The 14,173-nt window shown below is 45.9% G+C and overlaps 1 non-coding gene across 1 annotated transcript; it reads right to left on the reverse strand.

Annotated features, from left to right (window-relative positions):
* Window positions 1–9,254: 9,254 nt before the first annotated feature.
* Window positions 9,255–9,361, reverse strand: LOC131819074 (U6 spliceosomal RNA). The gene has a single exon (XR_009349052.1). It is a non-coding gene; the product is annotated as a U6 spliceosomal RNA (small nuclear RNA).
* Between the last annotated feature and the right edge of the window lie 4,812 nt (window positions 9,362–14,173).

Genomic DNA, 14,173 nt, shown 5'->3' on the forward strand with positions numbered 1-14,173 from the left:
GAGTGGGTCAGAGTTCTGGAAAGCAGGCCAGTTGACCAGGAACACGTGTGTCTGTGCGTGTGCCTGCGTGCGTGTGCACAGGCGGCTGTCCCTTAGGGGCTCGGTGGACACCTGGGGGTCGTGGTGAGTCCGTGGCTCCCGTGTGTGCCCCACCCCCACAGCCTAGCCACCAGGATCCCCGCAGCCAGGCGCCTGGACCCCTGTTGTTCTGGAGCACCATGTCTGTGGCCCACAGACATCCCCTGGCCACAGAGCTTTGCCTGCTGTCCTTGCAAGGCCTGGCCAGGGCCCAGGACTGGCTTGTGCTGCAGGTTTCCTGGGTGTGTGGGCAGTATGGGGGCAGATTCAGGGGTGTGGGGTTGGGTGTAGGGGGAAGGGGAGAGTCCTCTGTGACCCCGGCAGCAGGGCCCATGGGCCGGGCAGTTGGGGGCCAGAGAGAAGGTGGAGGGAGAGGCCACCCCACCCCCCACCCTCAGCCCCTAATAACAATAAAGTTGTAGGCACCTTAGCCTCCCAAACTCTGTCTCAGGCTCTTTAATGATGAACGCGAGCGTCCTCTGTCCTTGGGTCCTGTGCTCACACGCTGTCTCCTGCGCCATTGTCGTGTCTTAGATGTGTGCCTGTGCGTGTGCAGGGTGGGGAGAGGAGAGAGGCGTGTGTGAGGTGTCATCCTTGGTGTTGTCTTTGTGCAGCGGGTTTCCTGGGCCCGGGTGGTGAGCCCGCCGGGGCCCCAGCTCCTGGGAGATGCCCTGAGCCAGCCCTCCTGGCCCCTGCAAGACAGAGAGCAGAGCAGAGTGGAGGAGAGCAGCCAGCCGGGAATGTTCCCTAAATCAGACCCAGCCCAGAGCTCGGCCAGCACCTGCTACTCCCAGAGGGCCCATGGCACTGCTAATGGGGGCGTGGGGCCCTGCCTCAGGGGTCGGGGCTGTAGGACCTCAGGGACCCTACAGGTAGGGTCCCAGGAGATGGGCCCCAGGACAGAGCAGGGAGGGGATGGTCTTCGGGGCTGCAGGGACAAGAGGCAGTGCTGAGGCGAAGCTGAGACCAGGTTGCACACGTGCCTCAGAGTCCCGCCCACGACGCCGGGTGTCGCCTGTGCCGGCGGGCAGCCCTTCTCTGAACACCCGTGAACAGCTTAGCTACTCCAGCTCCCAGGATTTGTCCAGGCCGTGTGCAGGGAAACAGACTGCAGGGGACAGGGGAGGATGGGGCTGGCCCAGGAGAGGGGACCCTCCAGGCTCGCTCCAGGATGGGCCTGGGCATCTGGGGACAGGTGCCGAGGGCTCCTAGAGGCGGGAGGGTCAGCCCAGGGCTCATGGCAGTCTGATGGCGGAGGTGGAGGCTCTTCAGGGCCCTCCGGGACTGTGGACAGGTCAACTGGGGAGCAGCGGAGTCAGTGGCCCACTTGGCCAGCTGGGACACAGGAGAAGGAATCTGGGAATGCCCTGAAGTCAGACTGGGGCAGAGGGTGGCGTCTCCTGGACGGGTGGGGTCCTCAAAGACACCCCGTCCCCAGGAAGCCTCGGACAGAGAGGCCAGGCAGGGTGGGGGCTCCTGACATGGACTCGTCTGAACTTTCGGGGTCGAGAAGGACGCTTGCAAAGGAACCGCCCGCGAGTCTGAGTGCGCTTGCTCGGCTGGGACTGGGGGATGGGAGCATGGCCGGTGTGTGCATCCAGGAGAGGACCCTGGCGGGGGCGAGTCCACCCATGGGGCTGAGCATGGGCCCTGGGTGTCACGCAGAGGCCGTGTGCGCGTCCGCAGGGTGACCTGGAGTGTCCTGGCTTTGTGTCTGCAGATGTATGGGTCGCCGGTGGTGTGCGCATGCTTGTCCGTGCTGCGTGTGCGAGGAGGGTGTCCCGGGCTCCCAGAGACACCTGCTGGCCTGAGTGTATTGCGTGTCTGCGAGTTTCCCGCAGTGCGTCTGTGGCCGGCTTTGTGGCTGAGGGGTGTGGGTGTCCTCAGGGTTCAACAGATTATGTTGTTTTTTTTTTTTATAGTCATTGTTTTTGTTGTTTTTTTCCTGGTGTGCAGGAAAATAATTTATTTGAGAGAGAAAGAGCTCTTGCAGGGGAAAGAGTAGAGAGGTAGGGAGAGGGAGAAGCAGTCCTCTTGCTTCTCTCAGCAGGATGAGGGTTTCCAACACAGAACCCCGAGATCTTAACCTGAGCTGAACTCAGATGTCCAGTGGACTGAGCCTCCCAGACACCCCAGGTCTCCATTTTTAATCCATCCTAGGTATGATTCTTTGTTTGGTTGTTCCTAAAGGTGTCTTCCTGTTTGGTGTGTCAGGGTGTGGCAATGGTGGGGTGGTGTGTGCCTTCTTGTCTACACCAAGCTAAAACAAATTTAACTTATTTCATCTTTTGAAGTGTCATTGGTGAAAAAAATTGTACATTTTAAAATGTACAATAGGTTTTATATAGCATATGTCTTGAAATGATATTCCCTGTCAAGTTAATTCACTATTCTGTTATCCTTTTCTTATTTTTAAGATTTTATGTATTTATTTGACACAGAGAGAGAGAGAGAGAGAGCACAGGCTGGGGGAGTGGGAGAGGGAGAAGAAGGCTCCCCATTGAGCAAGGAGCCTGATGTGGGGCTCAACCCCGGGACTGTAGGATTGTGACCTGAGTTGAAGGCATTCGCTTAACCGACTGAGGCACTCAGATGCCCCACTATTTCTTGACCTTAGCAGTTATGTTATTGTTTTTTTTTTTTTTAAATTTGAATTCTTCATAGTGGGAGGAAGGTCTCTTGGAGCCTGAGGGTCACAAATTATATGAGTGATGACCATGTGTCGCTCAGCTCTACCACCAGCCACCCCAAACCAGCAATCTAGGCTTCTGTGTCTCTGCTGCTCTGAAGTTTGAAGTTCTCTGATCTTATGTTCCCTTCAACCATAATATACCTGTTTTCATAAGTCCTGGCTGAGGCCAGGGGTGGGAATCATGGTGGAGGTGCACTAAGTCAAGAAACCTGATATCTGAGGGTAGATGAAGACCCAGCCACAGGCACAATGATCCAGGATAGCTGGGGTTCAGGAAAGGAGGTGGAGAAAGACCTTTCTGATCCTTATCCACAAACAACGGTAAAATTGTAGGCAGCACATAACGTCCCTGTGGTGGGGAGGTTAAACACTATTTAATCACTTGTTATGTGATGGGGTACAGGATAACATACTCCTAAATATGACCCTTTGGCATATTGGAGCTCAGAGAGTGTGAGAAAACACTGGAAGCAGGGTCACTGTAACATCCCCCACCTCTTCCCTGAAACATGTTATAAAACTGTCATGTGAGCGTTGCCCTCCATATACCAGGAGGGAAGGAGCATCTTTATCTCCGAAGACACAGAGACTTCAAGAAGAATTCAACAAGCAGGGGTTGCTATGGTTTATTACAATTCCCTCCTACTCCTTACCCAGTAGCGTCCACTCTTCACCAAACGTAGCAAAGAATACTCAAGTCTGTCTCTTTCAGGGTTCGTTTTCTCATGAAGTTTCTCAGGTCACGTCAAACTTACATTGCACTTGTAAGGTCTTCGGTGAATCTGTCTTTGTTGGTTTAAATGTCCAGCCCCAGCTGCGATCATGAGAGGGTCAAGGAGAACTTTTTAATCTAGGTAATCCCTATATTTAATAACTTAGTGTCCTTTTACTGGCTGAAAAGTTCTTTCTGATTTGGGAATAACAGAGAATAGCATTTTGGGACCAGCAAGATGCTTCAAAAAGCCTAGGCTGGTCCAAAAAACAAAGGAGAGGAACTTTTTTTTTAATGGAGAAGGAGAATTTGGGAGGGATTGTTTAGAATGAAAGTCCATTAGTAAAAAGCAGGGGTTCCGGGTGGTGTTGGTTTTTCACTGGCTGGGTTGCAGGGGTGGTCAGTTTCTTCTAGAAGATGCGGCTTCCATCTTTTCCTGTTCTGGTCTGTAATTGATTCTTCCCCTGTGCTGCTTTCTTCCAGGGCTTCCATCACTGAGGAATCTTGATTTAGACTGGTACGGAGTGAGAGCACCCCCTTGTGGTCTCCCAGCTCCATTTTAGTGAGGTTTCCCTGCATTAATTTTCTCACCAGTTAAGCTTGGGTTTTTTTTTTTTTTTAATTTTTGTTTTTTATTAATCTTTTAAAAATTTAAATTCAATTAATTAACATATAATGTATTATTGATTTCAGAGGTAGAGGTCAGCGATTCATCAGTCTCATGTAACACCCAGTGCTCATTCCATCATTCTTCCTTCCCTTCCCTATGATCCTGTTTTGTTTCTTTTTTTTTTTTTTTTTTTTTTTTTTAAATTTTATTTATTTATCAGAGAGAGAGAGGGGGAGAGAGCAAGCACAGGCAGACAGAATGGCAGGCAGAGGCAGAGGGAGAAGCAGGCTCCCTGCTGAGCAAGGAGCCCGATGTGGGACTCGATCCCAGGACGCTGGGATCATGACCCGAGCCGAAGGCAGCTGCTTAACCAACTGAGCCACCCAGGCGTCCCCTGTTTTGTTTCTTAAATTCCTCATACCAGAGAGGTCATATGAAAATTGTCTTTCTCTGATTGACTTATTTTACTCAGCATAATACCCTCTAGTTCCAACCATGTCGTTGTAAATGGCAAAGTTTCAAATTTTTGTTGTTGTTGTTGATACCTGAGTAGCATTCCATTGTATCTACACACTACATCTTTATCCATTCATTTTTTGGTGGACATCTGGGCTCTTTCCATAGTTTGGCTATTGTGGACATTGTTGCTATAAACACAGGGATGCACGTGTCCCTTCAGATCACTACATTTGTATCTTTAGGGTAAATACCCAGTAGTGCAATTGCTGGGTTGTAGTGTAGCTCTATTTTCAACTTTTTGAGGAACCTCCATGCTGTTTTCCAGAGTGGCCGCACCAGCTTGCATTCCCACCAACAGTGTAGGAGGGTTTCCCTTTATCCTCATCCTCGACAGCATCTGTCATTTCCTGCCTTGATAGTTTTAGCCATTCTGACTGGTATGAGGTGGTATCTCACTGTGGTTTTGATTTGTATTTCCCTGATGATGAGTGATGTGGAGCAGTTTTGCATGTGTCTATTGGCCATTTGCTTATCTTCTCTGAAGAAATGTCTGTTCACGTATTTCACATAGTCTGCCCGTTTCTTTTCTTTCCTTTCTTTTCTTTTTTTTTTTTTTTTAAGATCTTGTGTATTTATTTGACACAGAGAGAGAGAGAGACAGTGAAGGAGTGAACACAAGCAGGGGTAGTGTGAGAGGGAGAAGCAGGCCTCCCCCTGAGCAGGGAGCCCAATGTGGGGCTTGGTCCCAGGACTCTGGGATCATGACCTAAGCAGAAGGCAGAGGCTTAACAACTGAGCCACCCAGGTGCCCTTCTGCCCATTTCTTGATTGAATTATTTGTTCCTGGGTGCTGAGTTTGATAAGTTATTTATAGATTTTGGATATTAGTCCTTTATCTGATACATCATTTGCAAATATCTTCTCCCATTCTGTCAGCTGTCTTTTGGTTTTGTTGACTATTTCCTTTGCTGTGCAAAGGCTTTTATCTTGATGAAGTCCCAATAGTTCACTTTTGCCTTTGTTTCCTTGCCTTTGGAGACCTGTCTAGCCAGAACCTGCAGCAGCCAAGGTCACAGAGGTTGCTGTTCTTGTCCACCTCTAGGATTTTGATGGATTCCTGCTTCACATTTAGGTCTTTCATCCATTTTCAGTCTCTTTTTGTATATTAAAATGTAAGAGAGTGGCCCAATTTCATTCTACATGTGGCTGTCTAATTTTCGAACACCATTTGTTGAAGAGATGGGTTTTTCCACTGGATATTCTTTCTTGTTTTGTCAAAGATTAGTTGACCATAGAGTTGTGGGTCCATTTCTGGGCTTTCTATTCTGTTCACTGATCTATGTGTCTGTTTTTGTGCCAGTACCAAGCTGTCTTCATGATGACAGCTTTGCGATAGAGCTTAAACTCAGGCATTGTGGTACCCCCAGCTTTGGTTTTCTTTTTCAACATTCCTTTGGCTATTTGGGGTCTTTTCTGGTCCCATAAAATTTTAGGATTATTTACTCCAGCTCTGAAAAAAGTTGATAGAGATTGCATTGAATATATAGATTGCTCTAGGTAACATGGACATTTTAACAATATTTGTCCTTCCAATCCATGAGTACAGAATGTTTTTCCATTGCTTCGTGTCTTCCTCAATTTCTTCCATGCATGTTCTATAGTCTTCTGAGTACAGATACTTTGTCTCCTTGGTTAGGTTTATTTCAAGGTATTTTATGGTTTGGGGTACAATTGTAAATGGGACCAAGTCCTTAATTTCTCTTTCTTCTGTCTCATTGTTAGTGTATAGAAATGCAACTGATTTCTGTGCATTGATTTTGTATCCTTCACTTTGCTGAATTCCTGTATGAATTCTAGCCATTTTGGAGTGGAGTTTTTTGGGTTTTCTACATAAAGTATCATGTCATCTGCAAAGAGTGACAGTTTGACTTCCTTTCTTGATTTGGATGCCTTTTATTTCTTTTTGTTGTCTGATTGCTGAGGCTAGGACTTCTAGTACTATGTTGAACAGCAGTGGTGATAGTGGACATCCTTGTCATGTTCCTGACTTCAGGGAAAAAGCTCTCAGTTTTATCCCATTGAGAATGATATTTGTTGTGGGCTTTTCATAGATGACTTTGATGATATTGAATTATGTTCCCTCTATCCGTACATTGTGAGGAGTTTTAATCAAGAAAGGATGCTGTACTTTGTCAAGTGCTTTTTCTGCAGCTGTTGAGAGGATCATATGGTTCTTGTTCTTTCTTTTATTTATGTAGTGTATCACTTTGATTGATTTGTGGATGTTGAATCACTCTTGCATCCTAGAAATAAATCCCATTTGGTCCTGGTGAATAATTCTTTCAGTGTACTGTTGGATCCTATTGGCTAGCATTTTGGTGAGAATTTTGGCATCTGTGTTTATCAGGGATATTGGTCTGTAATTCTTTTTGGTGGATTCTTTGTCTAGTCTTGGGATCAAGGTAATGCAGACCTAATAGAGTTTGGAAGTTTCCTTCCATTTTGATTTTTTTTTAAACAGCTTCAGAAGAATGGGTATTAATTCTTCTTTAAATGTTTAGTAGAATTCTCCTGGGAAGCCACCCAGCCCTGGGCTCTTACTTGTTGGGAGATTTTTGATGATTGCTTCAATTTCCTCGCTGGTTTTGGGTTTGCTCATGTTTTCAATTTCTTCTTGTTTCAGTTTTCGTAATTTATACTTCTCTAGGAATGCATCCATTTCTTCCAGATTGCCTAATTTGCTGGCGTATAGTTGCTCATAATATATTCTTATAATTGTTTGTATTTCTTTGGTGTTGGTTGTGATCTTTCCTCTTTCATTCACGATTTTATTTATTTGGGTCCTTTCCTTTTTTGCTAAGTCTGGCCAGGTGTTTAACAGGCTTATTAATTTTTTTCAAAGAACCAGCTGCTCCATGTTCCATTGATCTGTCCTACTGTTCTTTTGGTTTCTGTTTCATTGATTTCTGCTCTAATCTTTATCATTTCTCTTCTCCTGCTGGGTGTGGGCTGTATTTGCTCTTCTTTTTCCAACTCTTTTAGATGTAAGGTTAGGTTGTGTACTGGAGACCTTTCTTGTTTCTTGAGAAAGGCTTGTGTTGCTATATACTTCCCTCTTAGGACCACGTTTCCTTCATTCCAAAGATTTTAAACAGTTGTGTTTTCATTTTCATTTGTTTCCATGAATATTTTTTTTTCTTTAATTTCCTGATAGATCCATTCATTCTTTAGTAGGGTGCTCTTTACCGTCCATGTATTTGGGTTCTTTCCAACTTTTCTCTTGTGATTGAGTTCCAATGTCAAAGCACTGTGGTCTGAAAATATGCAGGGAATGATACCAGTCTTTTAGTACTAGTGGAGACGATTTGTGACCCAGGATGTAATCTATTCTGGAGAATATTCTATGTAGTACTGAAGAATGTGTATTCTGTTGCTTTGGGATGGAATGTTCTGAGTATATAATATAAAATCCATCTGGTCCATTGCATAATTCAAAGCCCTTGTTTCCTTGTTGATCTTCTGCTTAGGTGATCTGTCAATTGCAGTGAGTGGGATGTTAAAGTCCCCTACTATTATTGAATTATTATCAATGCATTTCTTTAATTTTGTTATCTTTTGTTATCTTACGTAATTGGCTGCTCCCATGTTAGGGGTATAAATATTCACAGTTGTTAGGTCTTCTTGTTGAATAGACCTTAAATTATGATATAGTGCTCTTCCTCATCTCTTATTACAGTTTCTGGTTTAAAATCTAATTTGTCGGGATGCCTGGGTGGCTCAGTTGGTTAAGCAGCTGCCTTCAGCTCAGGTCATGATCCCAGCGTCCTGGGATCGAGTCCCACATCAGGCTCCTTGCTCGGCGGGGAGCCTGCTTCTCCCTCTGCCTCTGCCTGCCATTCTGTCTGCTTGTGCTCGCTCTCTCCCCCTCTCTGTCTCTCTGATAAATAAATAAAAATCTTTAAAAATAAATAAATAAATAAAATCTAATTTGTCTGATATAAGGATTGCCACCCCAGCTTTCTTTTGATGTCCATTAGCATGGTAAATTGTTTTTCACCCCCTCCCTTTCAATATGGAGGGGTCTTTGGGTCTAAAACGAGTCTCTTGCAGACAGCATGCTGATGGGTCTTGTTTTTTTGTTGTTTTTTTTCCAGTCTGATACCCTGTGTCTTTTGATTGGAGCATTGAGCCCATTTACATTCCTAGTAACTATTGAACAATATTAATTCATTGCCATTGTATTACCTGTAAAGTCACTGTTTCTGTATATTGTCTCTGTTCCTTTATGGTCTATATTACTTTGGGGCTCTCTTTTTGCTTAAAGGGTCCCTTTTAATATTTCTTTTTGGGCTGGTTTGGTTATCACAAATTCTTGTATGTTCTGTTTGTCCTGGAAACTTTTCATCTCGCCTTCATTTTGAATGATATCCTAGCTGGATAAGTATTCTTGGCTGTATATTTTTCTCATTTAGCACCCTAAATATATGGTGCCTATCCTTTCTGGCCTACCAGATCTCTGTGGATAGGTCTTCTGCCAATCTAATGTTTCTACCACTGTAGGATACAGACCTCTTATCCCTGAGCTGCTTTCAGGATTTTCTCTTTGTCTCTAACGTTTGAGATTTTCACTATTATATGTCATATTGACATATAATTCACAAAATATTGACCTATTTTTATTGATTTTTGAAGGAGGTCCTCTGAAAAATATGTACCATTTCATGAATTTGCATTTCATTCTTGCACAGGGGCTATGCTGATCTTCTCTGTATCATTCCAATTTTAGTATACGTGCTGCCAAAGTGAGCACCCACCTGTTAAGTTTTGAAAGTCAGCTAGTGTTAAGTCCTGAAATCCTCTGACTCTGTTCTTCTTTTTTTCATTTTTAAGATTATTTATTTATTTATGAGAGAGAAAGAGAGAGCATGAAATGGAGAATGGGGAGGGGGAGAAACAAGCTCCCCGCTGAGCAGAGATCCCAATGCGGGGCTTGATCCCAGGATCTAAGATCATGACCTGAGCTGAAGGCAGATGCTGAACCCACTGAGCCACCCAGGCACCCTTGTTTTTCTCTTTCAATATTTTATTGGTCATTCTGGATCTTTTGCCTCTCATATAAACTTTAGTATCAGTTTCCTGATATCCACAAAGTCAATGAGGTATTTAAAATAATCACTAGACCCATCAGTTCCTTGGTTCCTCTAGGCCTGTGGAAATGCAGCCTGGTCATGACATTCTGGCCTTCCTGGGCAAGGCAGGGCTCTGTCTCAGCCTTGGTTCAGTCAGAGCTTCCCTCTCTCACCTGAGCAGAGCCCTTAATAGACATGCTCACGTAGGGTGGAGGGGGGTCTAAGATGCAGTAGTGCTAATGAAAGGCAACTTAGAAATCTCTATCAAAATGACACTGAAAAAATTAAATTAAATTAAAGAAAAAGAAAGTTAAAAGCTCAATTATTTATCAAAGTATTTTGGTTTCCTTTTTTTTTTTTTTTTTAAAGATTTTATTTATTTATTTGACAGAGAGATCACAAGTAGGCAGAGAGGCAGGGGGAAGCAGGCTCTCTACTGAGCAGAGAGCCCAATGCAGGGCTCAATCCCAGGATCCCAAGATCACGACCTGAGCCGAAAGTAGAAGCTTAACCTACTGAGCCACCCAGGTGCCCCTCAAAGTATTTTGTAGATTTCCTAGGATTTTTTCCAGATACAATAAAATTGGAAAAAAAAAAAAAAGACAAGTGCAAGGGGCACCTGGCTGGCACAGTCGGTGGGGCACACAACTCTTGTTCTCAGAATTGTAAGTTGGAACCCCATGTTGGGTGTAGAGATTATGTAAAAATAAAGCCTTACTGCACCTGGGTGGCTCAGTTGATTAAGCATCCAACTCTTGATTTTGGCTCAGGTCATGATCTTGGGGTTGTGAGAGCAAGCCCCACATGTTGGGCATGGACCCTGGTTGGGATTCTCTCTCTCTCTCCATTCTCTCTCTTCTCTTCTCTTAGGTCCGTTATTAAATGAAACGAGACTGAGACAAAGTGAAAGTTATTTAAAGCTTTATTTTATGATCAGTATTAGAAGTTAGACTGATGAGCCAGGGCCATCTCTGAAGAGAGCGACCACCCCCAGTTTACAGACTCAAGAATCAACGGACTGGTCAGGGCCGCCTCCGAAGACAGTGACCCCTCCCAGCCTCACAGACTAACTTTTATAGAGCAAAATCCTGGCCACACATAGGTGGCCAATGAGATTATAACATTGTATAGTCATGTTAGGTCACATGCAGGTGGCCAATTGAATTACAGTTTACCTTATAGTAGCTGTTTGAACTAACCTATTACTCTGGTCAGAATTGGCCCTCAAGTTTGGCGCCCAAAGGGCGGAGTTTACATTTTTTGGTGGTTAGGGAGACAGTATGTGTACTTTTACTGATTGGATGTCTCCACCTGGCCTGACTCATCCTTGTATTCTGGGCTCTGTCATCAGGAACTGGCTGACCATATTTTACTGGTTTCCCAGACTTGCTTCTAAGTAAGTTTCTCTGGAGGGATGGGGGGGGGAGGGGAGACAGGATCAGTTTAAGTTTTACTGCACACACAACAAAATGGCTTTTAACCAAGATGGAGTCACTAGCTAAATAGGCCCTTACAATATGTGTTTTTCTTCAGCAATTCTTTGTCAGGGGATTTATCTCACCTATAGATTTACATGCCAGCACAATTGTTGATGGTCAAGGGTATGCGCTCAGTGAAAAAGGACTGGACACAATTCAGCCCCCTGCAGTCAGGAACTGATTAAATAAGTGAGGTCAGCGCCATAGAAGATCATCCAAACAGCTGTTCAAAAACTGAGGAAACTCTCCCTATATAGTGTTATGGAAAGCTCTCCAAGGTATGCAAGTAAGTAAAAAGAAACCAGAACATGGAACAGTGTGTAAAGTGTGCCACCTTTTGTCTAAAAATGGGAGGACATGTGAATACAAATATTCACACAGGCCTAAACTTACATCTTACATTTATACAAATATATAATTATGTCCAATAGTGAACTTATGTATTATAACAATGCATAATTACAGAATTATATATTTCCATTACACATATTTCATATGTTTATATTATATTTAATATGTATTTATAAAAATATTAATTTTATGTCTTAAACGATTCATTTATTCTGGAGGTATGTAAACAGGTGTGAGAACATAGGTGTATAAAATATATCATGTGTGTACACTCTGCACACGTGTGTGTATACTACTCATGGATATATGCAGATACACACATGAAGAACCCGTGGAAGGACACAAACTAATTGCTGTGGTTACCGTGTAGTTCATGGACATAAAAAATTGGTGGTGGTGCCCACATTGCGGGAGGAAGACTTTTCAACGCACACTATTTACTTAACAATATGTAAACCGTGTATTAACTCTTCCAACAGCGAATAAGAGCATCTCAGGGAGGAAGGCCACGCCGGCGCCAGGGCCTTCTTCCCTCTTTGCTCCTCCCTGTCCAGCCACGGCCGTCCAGCGACCAGCGGCCGGGATTTTGACACGCCCGCTCCCACAGCCCGGCAGAGCGCACGCGCAGAGGCGCAGCAGGACGCATGCGCCGCGGCTTGGGCGTGAAGTCCCAGCACGAGCCGTTCAGTCAGGCGAGGCGCCCGGTGGGCGAGGTGAGCGCAGGCGCGCGCGCGGGTGTGGGGGCGAGCACGTGGGGGGGGGGCGCGGGCATTCCAGGGCCGAACGTGGTCGGAGGAGACGCGAGGGCGAGGGGCAGACACGCCTGAGGGCGTGAGGAGCCCAGGGAGGCGGCGTGGGCGTCCTTGAGGGGCTATGCCGGCGCGGTCGAGGCTGGGTGGGGGTTGGGAGGTGCCTCCGCGCGAAGAGACTATGGGACATAGTGACCCTTGTAGGGAAGGGGCCCACGTCGGACGTGGGGTCTGTGGAGACCCGGAAGCTGAGGAACACCAGTGCAGGAGTGGCCTCCCCCGCCCTCGGCGCGCCTGTCTGCTCCTCAGTTTCTTGGCCTCCTCGGTTGGCTGTCCTCCCAGCCTTCAGGCCAACGTCCTCCCTGGACCACCGGCCTCGGCCCCGCCGCCAAGCCAGGCCCCACCCCAGACCCCGTCTCCAGCCTAAGCCCCACCCCTGCCGACCCTAGGCTTCAGCCCCAAGACCCTCGTCTCTTACTTCACCGTTATCCGGAGTCCGGCCTTGAGCTTCAGCCCCGCCCCTCCCGGCCCTGGGCCACACCCACCAAGGCCCCTGCACCGACTTTCTTCTCCCCAGCCCGGCCCCTGGGCCTCTGTCGCTCTGGACTGCTCCTGGCTCTCCGCTCTTGGAGCTCCCGACGTCCCCAGGTCCGCCTGCACTGTCAGTGTCTCTTCCCTGCCCAGGTCACGCCCCCCATTGCCCAGCCCAGCCCCTCCTGTCTGCTCTTCTTCATCTTGCCCCATTCCCCCTCCAGCTCGGCCCAGCTCTGTGCCTTACCTTGTTCTGCTCCGTTTCTCTTGCCTCGCCACCACTCTTCCACCTGTCCCCTTCAGTCCCTACTTCCTCCTTCCACCGTAAATCCCCCGACCCAGGACGAAGTGAAGTGTTTAGGTAAAGCAGTAATAAAATGTGATTGCATATTTAACTTATTTCTGAATGGATAGTGATACATTGCACGTTCAAATATTAAAATTCTCTGAAGACCAAAGACTAGGTGTGGCATGGCTAGAATTTTTTTTAAATCAAGTAGGACAAGGAATATCCTTCCTTTATATACAGTCTTTACCAATCAGCGGCAGAAACACCCTACTGGAAAGAAGGCAAGGATAGGTGTAATTTATAAAGGGCCAGTGCGTCTGAAGAAATACAGTAAGCTTTATTGTTAATTTAAGGAAATGCAAAGTTAAAGAATAAAAATATCTTTTTCATCGGTTTAATTGGCAACAGGTTTTGAGGAAAGATAATATTCTTGCTGGGCAGACTGGTTACATAATTTGCTGGGCCTAATGCAAAATGAAATATGAGGTCCTTCTTTAAAATATGAAAAATCTCAAGATAGCAAGCAGAGCTTTAGATTAAGCTTGAGGCCCTTCTGAGCATGGAGCCTGGTATGACTGCCCCGGCTGCATGCCCATGAAGCTGGCCCTACTGACTTGCAGGGTGGCTGTGTGATCTATATTGAGGCTGGAAGAGGAAATTAGTGGAAGCCTTGTATGAATGTACTATTCTACCATGGTTCTTTCTCCTCTCAAACACTTACTATTGTCTGATTCTTTTCAATTAGAATGTTCTGGAGGATGTGTAGTGATAGCTCATTATTTTAATTCCTATTTCTCTGATAACTAATGCAGTTGAGCCCCATTTCATGTCTATTGGCCATTTAGCTCTGTTTTGTGCAATACCTGTTTAAATCTTTTAACTTTATTGCGCCTTTTTTTTTTTTTTAAGATTTTTATTTATTTATTAGACAGAGAGAGACAGCAAGAGAGGGAACACAAGCAGGGGGAGTGGGAGAGGGAGAAGCTGGCCTCCCGCAGAGCAGGGAACCCAATGAGGGGCTTGATCCCAGGACCCCAGGACCACGACCTGAGCCAAAGGCAGACGCCTAATGACTGAGCCACCCAGGCGCCCCAA

This window comes from Mustela lutreola, chromosome 16 (assembly GCF_030435805.1).
Source record: "Mustela lutreola isolate mMusLut2 chromosome 16, mMusLut2.pri, whole genome shotgun sequence".
NCBI lineage: Eukaryota > Metazoa > Chordata > Mammalia > Carnivora > Mustelidae > Mustela > Mustela lutreola.